The following is a 13,544-nucleotide window of genomic DNA, read 5'->3' as shown; positions in this document are numbered from 1 at the left end:
AAAAACCTTCAAGGTTCAGATTTTGGTTGGCTTTTGAGACCTCTAAAGCTAATGACTATCAGTTGATCAGAAGTACTGCAGTCTCTGTGATCACAGATGTAAAAATTCAGGTGGAGAGAAACATGAAAGGGCTTTATTGTGGCCTCAGTGATGTTCTTACCTTATTACCAAGAAAGATAAAGTAGTGACCATCTGTGGCAATGTGTTTTAGTTTCCATGACGTAAAAGTCGGATCAAATGCGTTGTTCAGACTGAAAACACTTTCAAAACTATGGGATACATATGAGATGACCCCATACGGAAGTGGAACACATCAGTTCTTTTGAATAAAATTGGGCCGATCAGACTGGTGTGAAAAAGTCGGATATGAGTCACTTGGTTACAGCTGGTCAAAATATCTTGTTCACACACAAACCTGGACTTTATGTTTAATTATTTCAATGTGAAGGACGATTTTCGCACACAAGGATATACAGCACACACAGAGCGCTGCAGCAGAAGGGAAGCATGCAAGCTAAGCTTTTACATTCCTGGCATGGTAAAATTAAGACTGAGTGCTAACAGACACTCCCGGTTTAACCACATTACTCTTAAAAAATGTTACACAAACCAGAGACATCTCTGACAGCGCAACATTATCCCCCAGTTACAATTAATTACCCACACGTCCTCCTCATGCATCCCATTTACATATCTTAACAAAAGCAAGGGGATCTGCCAGGGGGGGAGCACAGGTTAGTTAGGCATGCCAGGAAGCATGCTGTGTGCATGTGTGTGTGTGTGTGTGTGTATGTGTGTGTACCTAGATTCCTCCATGTAGCTCTCGTGCTGCCATGTGCTTGATAAAAACCAAACAAATTAATGCAGATTGGGCGCTGATAGCCGACTAGGCCGGATTGAAACTGGATCCCTTCCAGAACTTCAGTTTTTGTTTCATTTTTAATTCTCCATTTAGCGCAGACATCCGTTCCTCCTCCCTGTTCATCCGCACGTGTCGCCGAAAATGCGTGCTGACATTTAGGCGCCAGCTTCCAACAGCCTTTGTCTTTGTGTGTGTTTCCTTTTCCTTCCCTCTTTTCTTCTCCATTATTTTTACCTCTTGTTTCCCCTCTGTCTCTCATTTATAATAGGGAGAGGGGAGGCTGGAGATAAAAAAAAAAAAAAAGGCGAGCAGAGAGACAGAGTGAGCGGTCACACTGTGTGATGCTATCTGCTATCCACAACGCATTGCAAGTGGACGCCTGACATGTTCTATACATCTTTCCACTCTGGCGCTCATTAAACAAATACCCGTTGATATATGGCCCTCAAGAAATGAATTTTTACCTCTGTGTGCTGGGGGACCGGCTCTTTCTCTCTCTGTCCTCGCCTCCTCTGGGATCTCCTGGCCCCATGTAAAAACACACAAACACACGCAAACAGGGCTGTGCATACACACCCAGACAAAGTCCAAACAGATAACAAATGTGGCCATGAACACACTTGCACTTCTTTCCCCATACAGGGCAGCTGGGGGTGTGTTTGCTATCTGCTGGGCTTGAGCAGGTACTTATGAGAGCCGGGTGGATACAATGCAGCAGATATGATTACTCAGATAATCTGAGAGCACGTATATAACTATAACAACAACACCAGGACAGATTTACTCTAACCAAAACCTAACAACCCTCTTCTGTGATTTTTGATAAGGAATGATTAGATTGGTTTATTCTCATTATTATTCTTGTTGTTTTCAGTATTTTCATCACTTCGTAGGAAGTTGGAGCCTTATCTTATGGGGAAATTCAGCTGTTTTTTTTTTTACAATTTTTTTTTTTATAAAGAGCACAGTTTACACCCATTTTGTAGGTTGATATAAATCACTATGACCTGGATATGAGGCACCCATGACAGAATGTACTGCAAGCTTGGTATACATAAATAAGGATTTTCAATAGACAAAAAGCTAAAACTGAAAAGAAAGAATTGATTTGCTTTGCCTGAGCTACTTAAATGGTTCCTTGTCATGGATTGGTGTTTTAAAAAAAACATATTCATGTTGAATGGCTTAGACAGAATCCTTAATATCTAGCAAAGTAACAGAATCTCCTAAATGGAGATTTTACTTAAGAAGTTTTCACAGAATGTACTTGATCATAAAATTCAACATTGTGATACATTTTTTGTGATCACTTTTATTATTACACATAAGCAGCACATATATGCAAAACTGGACGGATAAATGAAATGCAATAAATGACATGATTAGACACTACCCAGATATGCACTGAGTGATCCATATCTGGTTACTAGAAAACTAGAAAACCAGGCGCTGTACAGAGTTCTGTACAGCGCCTGGTAAAATAGGGCAAAGTTATTTAGGAAACTGCAGGGAATGTAACAGTAACAACAATAATGAACTTTATTTATATAAACTTTAAGTCTTTAAAGTTTATATAATAAAGTCATCACCTTGCAATGACTATTTACTAAATGATTTTCAAGATGAAACAAATTAAATAACTGCTACTTATGTAGCAGCAGCTAAAAACAGATGCTTCCCTTTCATCTTTTTAAAACTAATTTAGCTTTTGCTTAACTTACAGCAAATAAGTTTTGACATTATGACAGAGACCATGTACATGATTGACCCATGCAAATTATTGGTAATGTAAAACAAAATTTGCTTTATTGTTATGCAGCCATTCAACCTAAACCTGTCATAACTTGCCATCATTTGGGAGAAGAAGATCGAGTGGAGCCCAGGTAAGCAGTAATCAGGTACTTTATTTCTTAAACTGGCAACTTCCTCACACACCGATGCAGACATGAGCTACACCGAGCAACACAGAGGATCCAACAAAAAGAAAACAGAGACACAGATGAGCTTAAATATGCCCAGAGAAACCGATCAAGAAAACAAAACCAGCTGTGTCAATTAACGCCCAGGTGGAGGGGATTAAAGAGAAAACTTGGGACCAAAACCTGGATCATGACAAAACCACTAATTACAAAAACAAATATTAATAACTAAAACTGCTGAAATATTTTAATAGTCAGATTGAATCTTAGACATTTACAAGAAACCATGTAGCTTTTCTACATTTTGTCAGTTTTATAGTCACTAATTTCGAGTGAGAAATAATCTACTCAGAATAGAGAGCTGACGGAGGAGGAAAGATGGAGAAATTTGTGTTGAAAAGAAAATGAAGGAAACAACAGAGACAAGCAATGACCTGTAAAAGACCAGGAAGCCTACAAAGCCCAACATCCCCTGGGTTCTCTGTGACTGAAAAATGTTGAGCACTTTGCATCTCTTCCAAAGAACTGAAATATAAGCAATATTGTTGCATATTTTGCACAAAAAAAGTAAACCAATGTTTACAGTTTAAAAGTCTTTCAATGTTACTGAGCTTAGTCTACATATTATGCACATCCCACTGAATCATTTCCACATTTTCTCTTTTGAGAATCATAGACTGGGCAGTCTGGATTCAGTGCAACAAACTCAGTTAATAAACTGAACTTGTACATTGATTTAAGACTTAAAACCATAAAATGAACTGCAAAAACTTAAAATTAGAGCTGTTGCAGCTCATTTCATTGATCCATTTCGATTATCAGCTGATTGTATGCACAACACAGTGGTTTTTACAGATAAATATTAAGCATCAGGTTCTCCATAGCAGTTCCATTGAGGGGGCCGTAACAACAACTATGTGACAGGAAATAATTGAGTAACAGTGCAATAAACTTTATACACTTTTCCGAAAAACAACAAACAGATTTTGTTGATCACGACTGAGTTGTAAAAGCAGTAAAAGGCTAAAACATCCAAGAGAGGTGAGCAGTTCTTACAAACACTGTAGAAATAAGAGATTACCCTCCATGCTGAACCAGTTCATCCCTCCTTTTGCCCCACGATGGACAGAGTTAGAGGATGAACCTTCGGCCCGTTTGCCCTTGCATGCATTTGTTCAGTGCCTGGTTGCTCTCATTAAAGCTTGCTAATGCACTTGTAAAACAGTCAGCAGAAACGATAGATCACCGCATGGGGTAGAAACAAGGTGTTTGTGCAGGGAGGAGGTGTGTGTTTGTAAGTGTGTGTATGTGGGGGTGAAGGGAGGAGGCTCTGTGAGAGGGAGTGTAAAAGTATTAGGGGGGAAAAGGGATGGGGTGAAAAAGAGACAGGAGAAAGAAAGAGGGCATGTGAAAGAGGGGGAGAGAAGTGGAGAGGAGGAGAGCGAGGTGGTATCGGGTGGAGGTGGATGCTGGTCAGTGGAGATGTCGGTGGCCCATTAATCTTGGCCTCTTCCTGCCTAGTTATTGTGTATTTCTTTTGGCCAGAGATTGATTGTAGCAGGGGAAGATGAATTTGCTCGTGGACCTTCTTTTCTCTCTCACACCCTTTGTTTTTTTTTTTCCTAACTTCAGATGCTTGGCCAAGGTGATAATGCTCTCCGTCTCCATGCTTTGGTCCCCCTCCTCCTCTTATTCCCGCTACCCTCCCCTCTCCTGTGTTTTTCCCTTTCATTTATTTTAGATTACAATCATCATCTATTGCAGGTTGCGGAAAATGCGTTTGTATGGCCAAAAGAAATGGAGATTACGGTTTTGGACGCCACCGCCTGGGGGCTTGGAGCAGGCAAGTGGACAGTGGCCCAGCTGGACAAACTTGTAAGACAGAGGTATTTCCCAGTCAGCACACACTGAACTTCTTTCTTATTGTCATGAATTGCAAACGTTTTCCCACAACCTGCCAGGTATGCAGGAAAATTCATTTTGCTCACACAGGCTAATCTCTGAGTGAACATGGACTCTGTTAATGATGTTCTCATCTATCCAATAAAATCATATTGCTTTCTTGAATTTGTCATTGAAAAAAAATGGTTAAAACAATGCTATACTATTTACTACCTTGATTTGACAAAACTTTTTATGGAAAAAATAGTTTCATCAAAATTCAACAAATCTTTTCAAAAGTCTTTATCCCTGATTGAAGCTTACACTTGTGGTACAAATAACTACACTCCAGTATCCTACACCTTGAATACCAAGTAAGTCAAATATTGACCACTGTGATATCTTGAAAGCCACATGGAGACCAACACTTTTGTATCATGGACTTGTGGAAAGCAGAATAATGCCAAAAAAACTGAAACAATACAATTAACCTCTGTGTGGGAAAATGCCTGGCACTGATGGCTAATGGGGCTGGTTTAGGCAGACAGGAAAACACAAAGCCATAGTTAGCTCAGACAGGCCTCCATTTTACTTGACAGTAGCTTTTCTTCTGGTTGCCTAAAAGCTCAGTTGCCTCATTGGGCAACCAACACTGACAGCTTCTCAGTTTTCTTGTGGTACCGAAGAAAACTCACCCATCAGTCATCAATGACTGTAGACCTGTTGGCTTGACATCCCAGATCACGAAGGTCCTGGAGAGACTTCTGTTGGCCCACCTGAGTAAGCAGACAAGCTCATATCAGGAAGCTGTGGAGTTGAAGACGCCATCATAAACCTGCTTCAGCAAACCCACTGTCATGTGGATGAAGCAGATGACAGTGGCAGTGCTGTGAGGATCATGTTCCTTCATTTCTCCAGTGATGACTGTGGAACCTCTGGAGATGATGATGGAAATAAGGATTTTCATAAAATCAAGAAAATGATGGACAACCTTGACCATCCTTTAGTCAGAGGTTTCCTCAAATTCACTGCAATACAGACTGCTACAAAAGATCTTTCCTGCCAACAGGAAGAATTTGAATTGATATGAGTTGTGTATTTTGGAAAACTGCCACTTTTTCCACATCACTCCAGTATGAGTACAGCAAGGAACTGTCCTTCTTGGAGCATGTGCAGCTGGCTCCACCAGAGCTCAGCATCACAGTTCATAAAGTTGTTTGCCATTCTTACCCTAACCCTACCAATAACTATTCTGTAAAATCTCCAACTACAATTTTCCCAAAACGTCACATATGTAACCACTCGCTCCAACACCTGAATGAGACTCTGATGTCTCCTCTGATTGGCTGACAGATGATGAGCGTTAACACCATGACTGATTTATGAATATATATTATGTATTTACATCGGTCGCTGCCATGATTTTTAATGATTTGTCATGTTAACAAGCTTAATGATGCATGGTTTTAATTTCTTATTTAATGGAAACACCAAAATTGCAATATTGTATTTTGTCAAGTTTAGCAGATCAACAAGTTTTACATCCATTTATAATGGAAATGCAGCTCCTGCTGCTCCATTACTGATGCCTCTACTGGACTCTCTGACTTACTGGCCCAACCCAGTCACAACTGAATTGTTTGGATTTCCATCCCTGTTCTGCAGCTCAAAAAATAAAAATAAAAAAATAAAAAATACAGCCAGTCTAGACTATTTTGTCTGGACCACTAAGTATTTTTTCCAATAGATAGAGTTTTACATCTACCCATTTAATTCATCAAAAGAAGAATACAATCTTTATGTAAATTTTCTCTACTTTATAACAATATTACATTCTGAGAAACAGTTACTGTATGTGATTTGTATAGTATGAAAAAAAATCATCAATTATAGCTGTTTAAATGGCAACTGGCCTGTGATACCTCAGTGATCCCAGGCTTGTGTTACTGTTGTATCAGTGCCAGAGCTGCAGCAGCATATTCCCCGGCCTGAATGCTACTTAACCCAGTGACCTTGGTATGGGCAGACATATGCTCCAGGCCACAGGGATGTTCTGATCTCACACAAATACACACTTGCACATTCAGACATTTGAGAGCCGTCCCTGCCTGAATGGTAAAACAGAACAATAAACAACAGAGAAGAAACTATTGTAATAAAAGTGATCTTTGTACTTTTAAATAGATTTCACATTATATATGCTTTTTTTATTTTCTGTAAATCTTTTCCTTCCTTTCACGTGATTTTCTGTCACCATGGAGACTTAAAAACATCTGGAGCTAAAACAGGCTTCCAGGGACTTTCAATGTAAAACCAGAGCAGACCAGCAACATGTTGTACATCCAAAAAGTACAAACAACCTGATGACCTGACCATGACAGAGTAGACTATAGCAAATCTGTTCATCACAACAAGTAAGGACAAAGTCCAAACATGAGAACTAAACCGGGGGAAATAATTACTAAAATAACGTGTTTTTTAATTCAAAATTCTTCTATCCTATTCTGTTACCACCAGGTACATTATAGGAAAAAAATAGATTATTTTCTCAAATAAATAATAGATAAAAAAGAAGGTGAAGTTTCTCATTTCAAACAGCGATACAACATAAAAACTCAAATCTTGCTCAGGCTTATCAAGTCAACATGAATAAAAAATTAAAATAACAAAACATTTGAATGGAATGAAAAGATAAAGAGAAGGACTTATGAACATTACATATATATATATATATATATATATATATATATATATATATATATATATATATATATAGTGGATCTATATATATATATAGTGGATCTGTTGGAATGCTACTACTCAAGTAACCCTAGTCAGAGGGGTTACATGCAAAGACTGAGGGTGGAATGGTTACTTCAACACCCACAGTCTACAATGACTGCCAAACAACTAGTAGCTCAGTGTTCCAACATCCGCAAACGGCAACTGCTATCACAACTTGAGATTGACGAGGTACAACACAAATGCTACGGCAAAAGGGAGGAGCCCAAAGGTAAGGTCAGGGGGGAGTTAACTACTCCCCACCCCGAGACTGGGTATACAGCCCCAGTAATGAACAAACTATCAAAGCTGAACGAGACAGCAACTGACCTGAGAAAGAGAATCGTGGCCCGAATGAACACCAGGCAACCCCGACGCCAATTACAACGGCTGAGTGAAGTACCATCAGAAAGTCTCATTCAAGATGTGAATGCAGCATTGAGAACAATCCCTACCAACACCATAACAGAAACCAATGAGCTGATATACAACTCAGCATCAGTGATCCTTGAAATGCTCGGCTATAAGAGCAACTATGAGACCCAATATCCATCATGGAAAAGACGGTTAGAGGCTAAGATCAAGATAACAAGGAGGGAAGTGAGCCAACTGTCAGAGCTCCAAAGAGGTGCAATGAAAAGACCAGTACCTAAGAAGTACAGCCAGATGCCCATACCTGAAGCACTCGAAACTGCCAAACAAAGGCTCCAAGCCTTGGCCAGCCGCCTAAAGAGATACACAAGAGAGAATGAAGCCAGGAGGATTAACCGGCTCTTCTCCACCCAACCAGCTAAAGTGTACTCTCAATGGCAGGGTAATAACAACAGAGCAGACCCACCAAGCCTGGAGACTGAACAATACTGGAAAGGCATATGGGAAAGGGAGGCGTCCCACAACAGCAATGCACAGTGGCTAACCTCTCTACGAGAGGACCACAGCAACCTCCCTGAACAAGCCCCGGTAACCATCACTGTGGCAGATGTCCAAGAAAGAGTCTCGGGTATGAAAAACTGGACAGCACCAGGGCCTGACATGATCCATGCCTACTGGCTAAAGAAACTCACTGCCCTCCATGAGCGACTGGCAGTTCAACTGAACCAGCTGCTACAGAATGGGACTCACCCTGAATGGCTAACTGAAGGGCGCACAATCCTGATCCAGAAGGATCCCTCAAAGGGTTCAGTCCCATCCAACTATCGGCCGATAACCTGTCTCTCTACAACATGGAAGCTCATGTCAGGCATCATAGCAGCTAAGATAAGCGGGCACATGGATAAATACATGAACACGGCACAGAAGGGCATCGGCATAAATAGCAGAGGAGCCAAACACCAACTCCTTGTAGACCACACAGTCACCCGAGACTGCAAAACCCGACACACCAACCTGTGCACCGCTTGGATTGATTACAAGAAAGCCTATGACTCAATGCCACACACTTGGATCATTGAATGCTTAGAGATGTACAACATCAATAGGACTCTAAGAGCCTTCATTGCAAACTCGATGGGGCTGTGGAAAACCACCCTTGAAGCCAACTGCAAACCACTTGCACAAGTGTCCATCAAATGTGGCATATACCAAGGAGATGCTCTGTCCCCACTGCTGTTCTGCATAGGCCTGAACCCCCTTAGCCAAATCATCAACAAGACTGGCTACGGATACCGACTCAAGAATGGGGCCACAATCAGTCACCTCCTCTACATGGATGACATCAAGCTGTACGCCAAGAACGAGCGAGACATCGACTCACTGATCCACACCACCAGGATCTACAGCACTGACATTGGGATGTCATTCGGACTAGAGAAGTGTGGCCGGATGGTTACAAAGAGAGGGAAGGTCATCCACACAGAAGGGGTCTCACTCCCAGAGGGAACAATAGCAGACATAGAGCACAGCTACAAGTACCTGGGAATACCACAAGCAAATGGCAACCTCGATGAGGTCACAAGGAAAGGAGCCACAGCCAAATACCTCCAACGAATAAGGCAAGTCCTGAGAAGCCAGCTCAATGGCAAGAACAAGATCCGTGCAATAAACAGCTATGCCTTACCAGTAATCAGATACCCTGCCGGAATAATTAGCTGGCCAATGGAAGAGATAAAGGCCACGGACGTTAAGACTCGGAAGCTACTAACCATGCATGGAGGGTTCCACCCCAAATCCAGCACCCTGAGACTGTACACAAGCCGTAAGGAAGGAGGCAGAGGACTAGTGAGTGTGAGAGCCACTGTCCAGGATGAAACATCCAAGATCCATAAATACATCAAGGACAAAGCCTCAATGGACGATGTGCTCAGCGAATGTCTCAGACAATGGGGAACAGAGGACGAGGTGCTGGAGGAACCATCATGGGAAGACAAGCCCCTACATGGGATGTACCACCGACAAATAACTGATGTGGCTGATATCAGGAAATCCTACCAATGGCTGGAGAAAGCTGGACTCAAGGACAGCACAGAGGCCCTCATCCTGGCCGCCCAGGAACAGGCACTAAACACCAGAGCAATAGAGGCTCAGATCTACCACACCAGACAAGACCCAAGGTGTAGGTTGTGCAAGGAGGCCTCTGAGACAGTCCAGCACATAACAGCAGGGTGCAAGATGCTGGCAGGGAAAGCATACATGGAACGACATAACCAAGTGGCGGGCATAGTGTACAGGAACATCTGTGCCGAATATGGACTGGAAGCCCCGAGGTCAAAGTGGGGAACACCCCCAAAGGTGGTGGAGAATGACCGAGCTAAGATCCTGTGGGACTTCCAGATCCAAACAGACAAGATGGTAATGGCGAACCAACCGGACATTGTGGTGGTGGATAAAGAACAGAGGAAAGCCGTTGTGGTGGATGTAGCAATACCAAGTGACCACAACATCAGGAAAAAGGAGCATGAGAAACTGGAGAAATACCAGGGCCTCAGAGAGGAACTGGAGAAGGCCTGGAAGGTGAAGACCACAGTGGTGCCTGTGGTCATCGGGGCCCTCGGGGCAGTCACCCCCAAACTGGAGCAGTGGCTCAAACAGATCCCAGGAACAACATCAGACATCTCAGTCCAGAAATGTGCAGTTCTAGGCACAGCCAAGATACTGCGCAGAACCCTCAAGCTCCCAGGCCTCTGGTAGAGGACCCGAGCTCAGAGGATGAAAGAGACCACCCGCGGAGGGTGAGAAGGGAATTATTATAGTGACTCTTCATTTCTTTTACACCTGTTGACAAGTTGGATTTAAACTTCCAGGCCAAGTCCTGACTGATAGTGACCAGTTCTTCTCTTGGTAGTGCTCAGTCACATTTCAGTACATTCCACCTACTTTTTGAAAACCCATTATTGGTTCTCTTTGGAGTTAAAATCTTGAGAATTAGCCACAGGTTCAAAGAGTCTGTGTTCTGATCTTCAAGCCACGTTCATTTTCATAGTTTGTCTTCTAACACAAGAGGCTGGAAAACAAAGTCCTCAGCAGATTATAGTGGGATTTCTGGAAGGAGCTGATGTTTGAAAATATGAAATACAAATCAGGAAGCTTCACAGTCATAATAACTTTGCATGTAAATGGAAATGACTGAACACTTTTCTTTGGTAAATGTTGAAAAAAACAAACAAAAAAAACCAACAACAAATGGGTTCAAGTACATTTATCCCTCTTTAACTAAAATCAGTCTGATTAGATTAGTGAAATTAACAATTTACCTCTCATTATGATAGCTATCAAATACTGAGGTGATTGTTTTTGTGTCAGGGTTTAAATGTAGCGAGAGGTTCATGGAAATCTCATAAACACCAAATCTTACCAAGGAGTTTTGATCTAGTTTCTGGTTTCTTGGAAGAAGTCAACCTATAAGTACCTTTTCAGCAGATTATACCTTTTCAGCGAGACACAGGAGCTCAATTTAAGAGAATAATTCTTTGAAATTAATGAAAAAGTATTTTAATTAGATTATTTCACTTACGACATTTCTCCCATGTTAGTGGAAAAATCTGCCAATTGAACAGAAATTAATGAATTATCGACTTAAACCGTCTTGTTGAAAAGTTACTTATCAGTTGGTTTTGTTGTATTTCTAGTATATAAAGACATTTGCTGTCTAGAAACTAGACCAAAATCACCTGGTAAGATTTTGAGTTTTTCAGTGCTTGCTGTAAGGTCACATGCTTTATCACTTCACATTTTTATGTAGAAGTAATGAAAACTGTCAAGACTCAATTTGCCCAAGTTTTTTTTTTCTGTTTCAGTTTATCTGCCAAATATTTGTTCATCAGTATTTAGTTGTTGAACTGATAATTGCCCATGCTCTTCAGTGATTTATTGATGAACGTTTGTATGCGGTCATTTTTCTGTGCCAAAACTTTCTGATTCTTAAAGCAGCAACATACGCCGACAAAACTTTGAAAGTCACACATGCTCAGATGAGACACATACCTCCGCTATTTTTTCCTCTCCTGACATTATTATGTGCATGCATGTGTGTGTGCGTGCGTGTGTGTGTGTGTGTGTGAGTACCGTTGACCTTTCTGCAACGTTGCCCCGTATTCACTGGTTGTCAGCACAGTCTCTGTCCCAGGCCATCCGTCTCTGCCACCAGTCAGTCCTCCAACCAATCCTCTGCCGTCCCATTAACACCAGCACGCATGCACATAAGTACATGTACGGCACACACACCGCCTGTGTACACTCTCCTCACACACATACACGCACGCACGCAGTCACAGACACAGACTCAATCCTCTGTTGTCCCATTAGCCCGGGATAAGGTGCTCTGCTTTCCTTTGAGCCTGGGCTCATCCTGGCTAGCCAGGGGGATCATTAAGGCCTTGCAGTGGATGCAGAAACACACACACATACTTCTTCACACGCACCTGCACATGCACACACACGTATGCCGGAGCTGTACCAAACATGCTGGAGGAGTCCAGGTGGCCTGTTGTTATTTATAACAAAAGGAACAGCGCAGCAGAACCGGCTGACATCAGGTCCATGTGGACCTGTGTGTACCTGAACGTTGTTTTTCACTCAATCTACTGCTTGCGAGTGTGTGAGGAAAAAAGGAGTTCACTGAAGGACAGCTCAAAGTGTCTGTCCGACACAAGCCCCCTCTCCTCACCCCAGACAGTGGTCTACCAGGACCGCCGGACCAGATGTTGGCTCCGGAGCAAGAGCAAGATTGATTGGTTTAATTGCTCTCTGGTGTCACTATATTTAATGTCAACTTTTAAAGGATGTTTGCTCTCCCTGCTTTCTCTTCTCGCATTCAGCTTATTTTTATCTGGGTCCCCGAGAGGTGTGTCATGTTTTCTGATCAGTGGAGTGTGTGAAGATGGGTATGTACAGGTTACCCTAACATCTGTTCAACATATCCCGGAGATTAAGGCGTTTATGGGCCTTCAGAATTAATAGGATTGTATTCTTTTAAATTGTGCCTCATATGTCTCTGCTATTGAGCCATTCCTTCCATTTTTTCTTTAGATTTTGGAATTATCTGTCTGCATTGAATCTGCTGTAATTTATGAAAATTATGGTTTTTGCATATTTATTAAAAGTGTCACAAATATATGAGACACATAATCTACGACAAAAAATCAAGTTCTTCCCAGTGCTCCTACTGCCATCTGCAGAAAAGAACCGCTCCCAGTCAGAAACAGCCAATCAGAGCCAAGAGGAAGGTCTTAGTGCTGTCAATCAAGCTCATGCATGTGATTCACAGGGGCTATGCTAACTAGCCCGAGCATTCAAGACAGACTCTTATATAGCAAAGAAGCCATAGCGCAGCAGAGAGCAAGGGATTTAGTGTGAACAGTGAACAAGCATGATTGACAGCGCCGTCCTTCTGGCTGTGATTGGTTGTTTCTGACAGAGCGGTGTATTTCTGCACAGGGAGGAGCTCAATTTTTTTCACAGATTTTCTGTCTGATAACATTCTGTCACAACAAAGAGATAGTTTTAAAAAATATGGAAAAAAAAGAACAACAACATATTTTTAATAAAAGCTACATTCTGCATCTTTAAGAGATTAAACAGTGTGTGTTGAGTGAGCAGATTAAAACTACATTAGGGATGTTTTACTTTTAACACTGTGACTTTAAAACTAACTGATTCTGAGATCA

General features: G+C 41.8%; 1 long non-coding RNA gene across 1 annotated transcript; it reads right to left on the bottom strand.

Annotated features, from left to right (window-relative positions):
* Window positions 1-950: 950 nt before the first annotated feature.
* LOC148160153 (uncharacterized) lies at window positions 951-2,050 on the bottom strand. The gene is made up of 2 exons (XR_015762475.1): window positions 1,327-2,050; window positions 951-1,142 (listed from the first exon to the last, which is right to left on the bottom strand). It is a non-coding gene; the product is annotated as an uncharacterized LOC148160153 (long non-coding RNA).
* Window positions 2,051-13,544: the final 11,494 nt, after the last annotated feature.

This window comes from Poecilia mexicana, unplaced genomic scaffold, assembly GCF_051168715.1.
Source record: "Poecilia mexicana isolate PSO_F unplaced genomic scaffold, ASM5116871v1 scaffold_3, whole genome shotgun sequence".
Taxonomy (NCBI): Eukaryota; Metazoa; Chordata; class Actinopteri; order Cyprinodontiformes; family Poeciliidae; genus Poecilia; species Poecilia mexicana.
This window is presented reverse-complemented; position numbering and strand designations above follow the sequence as displayed.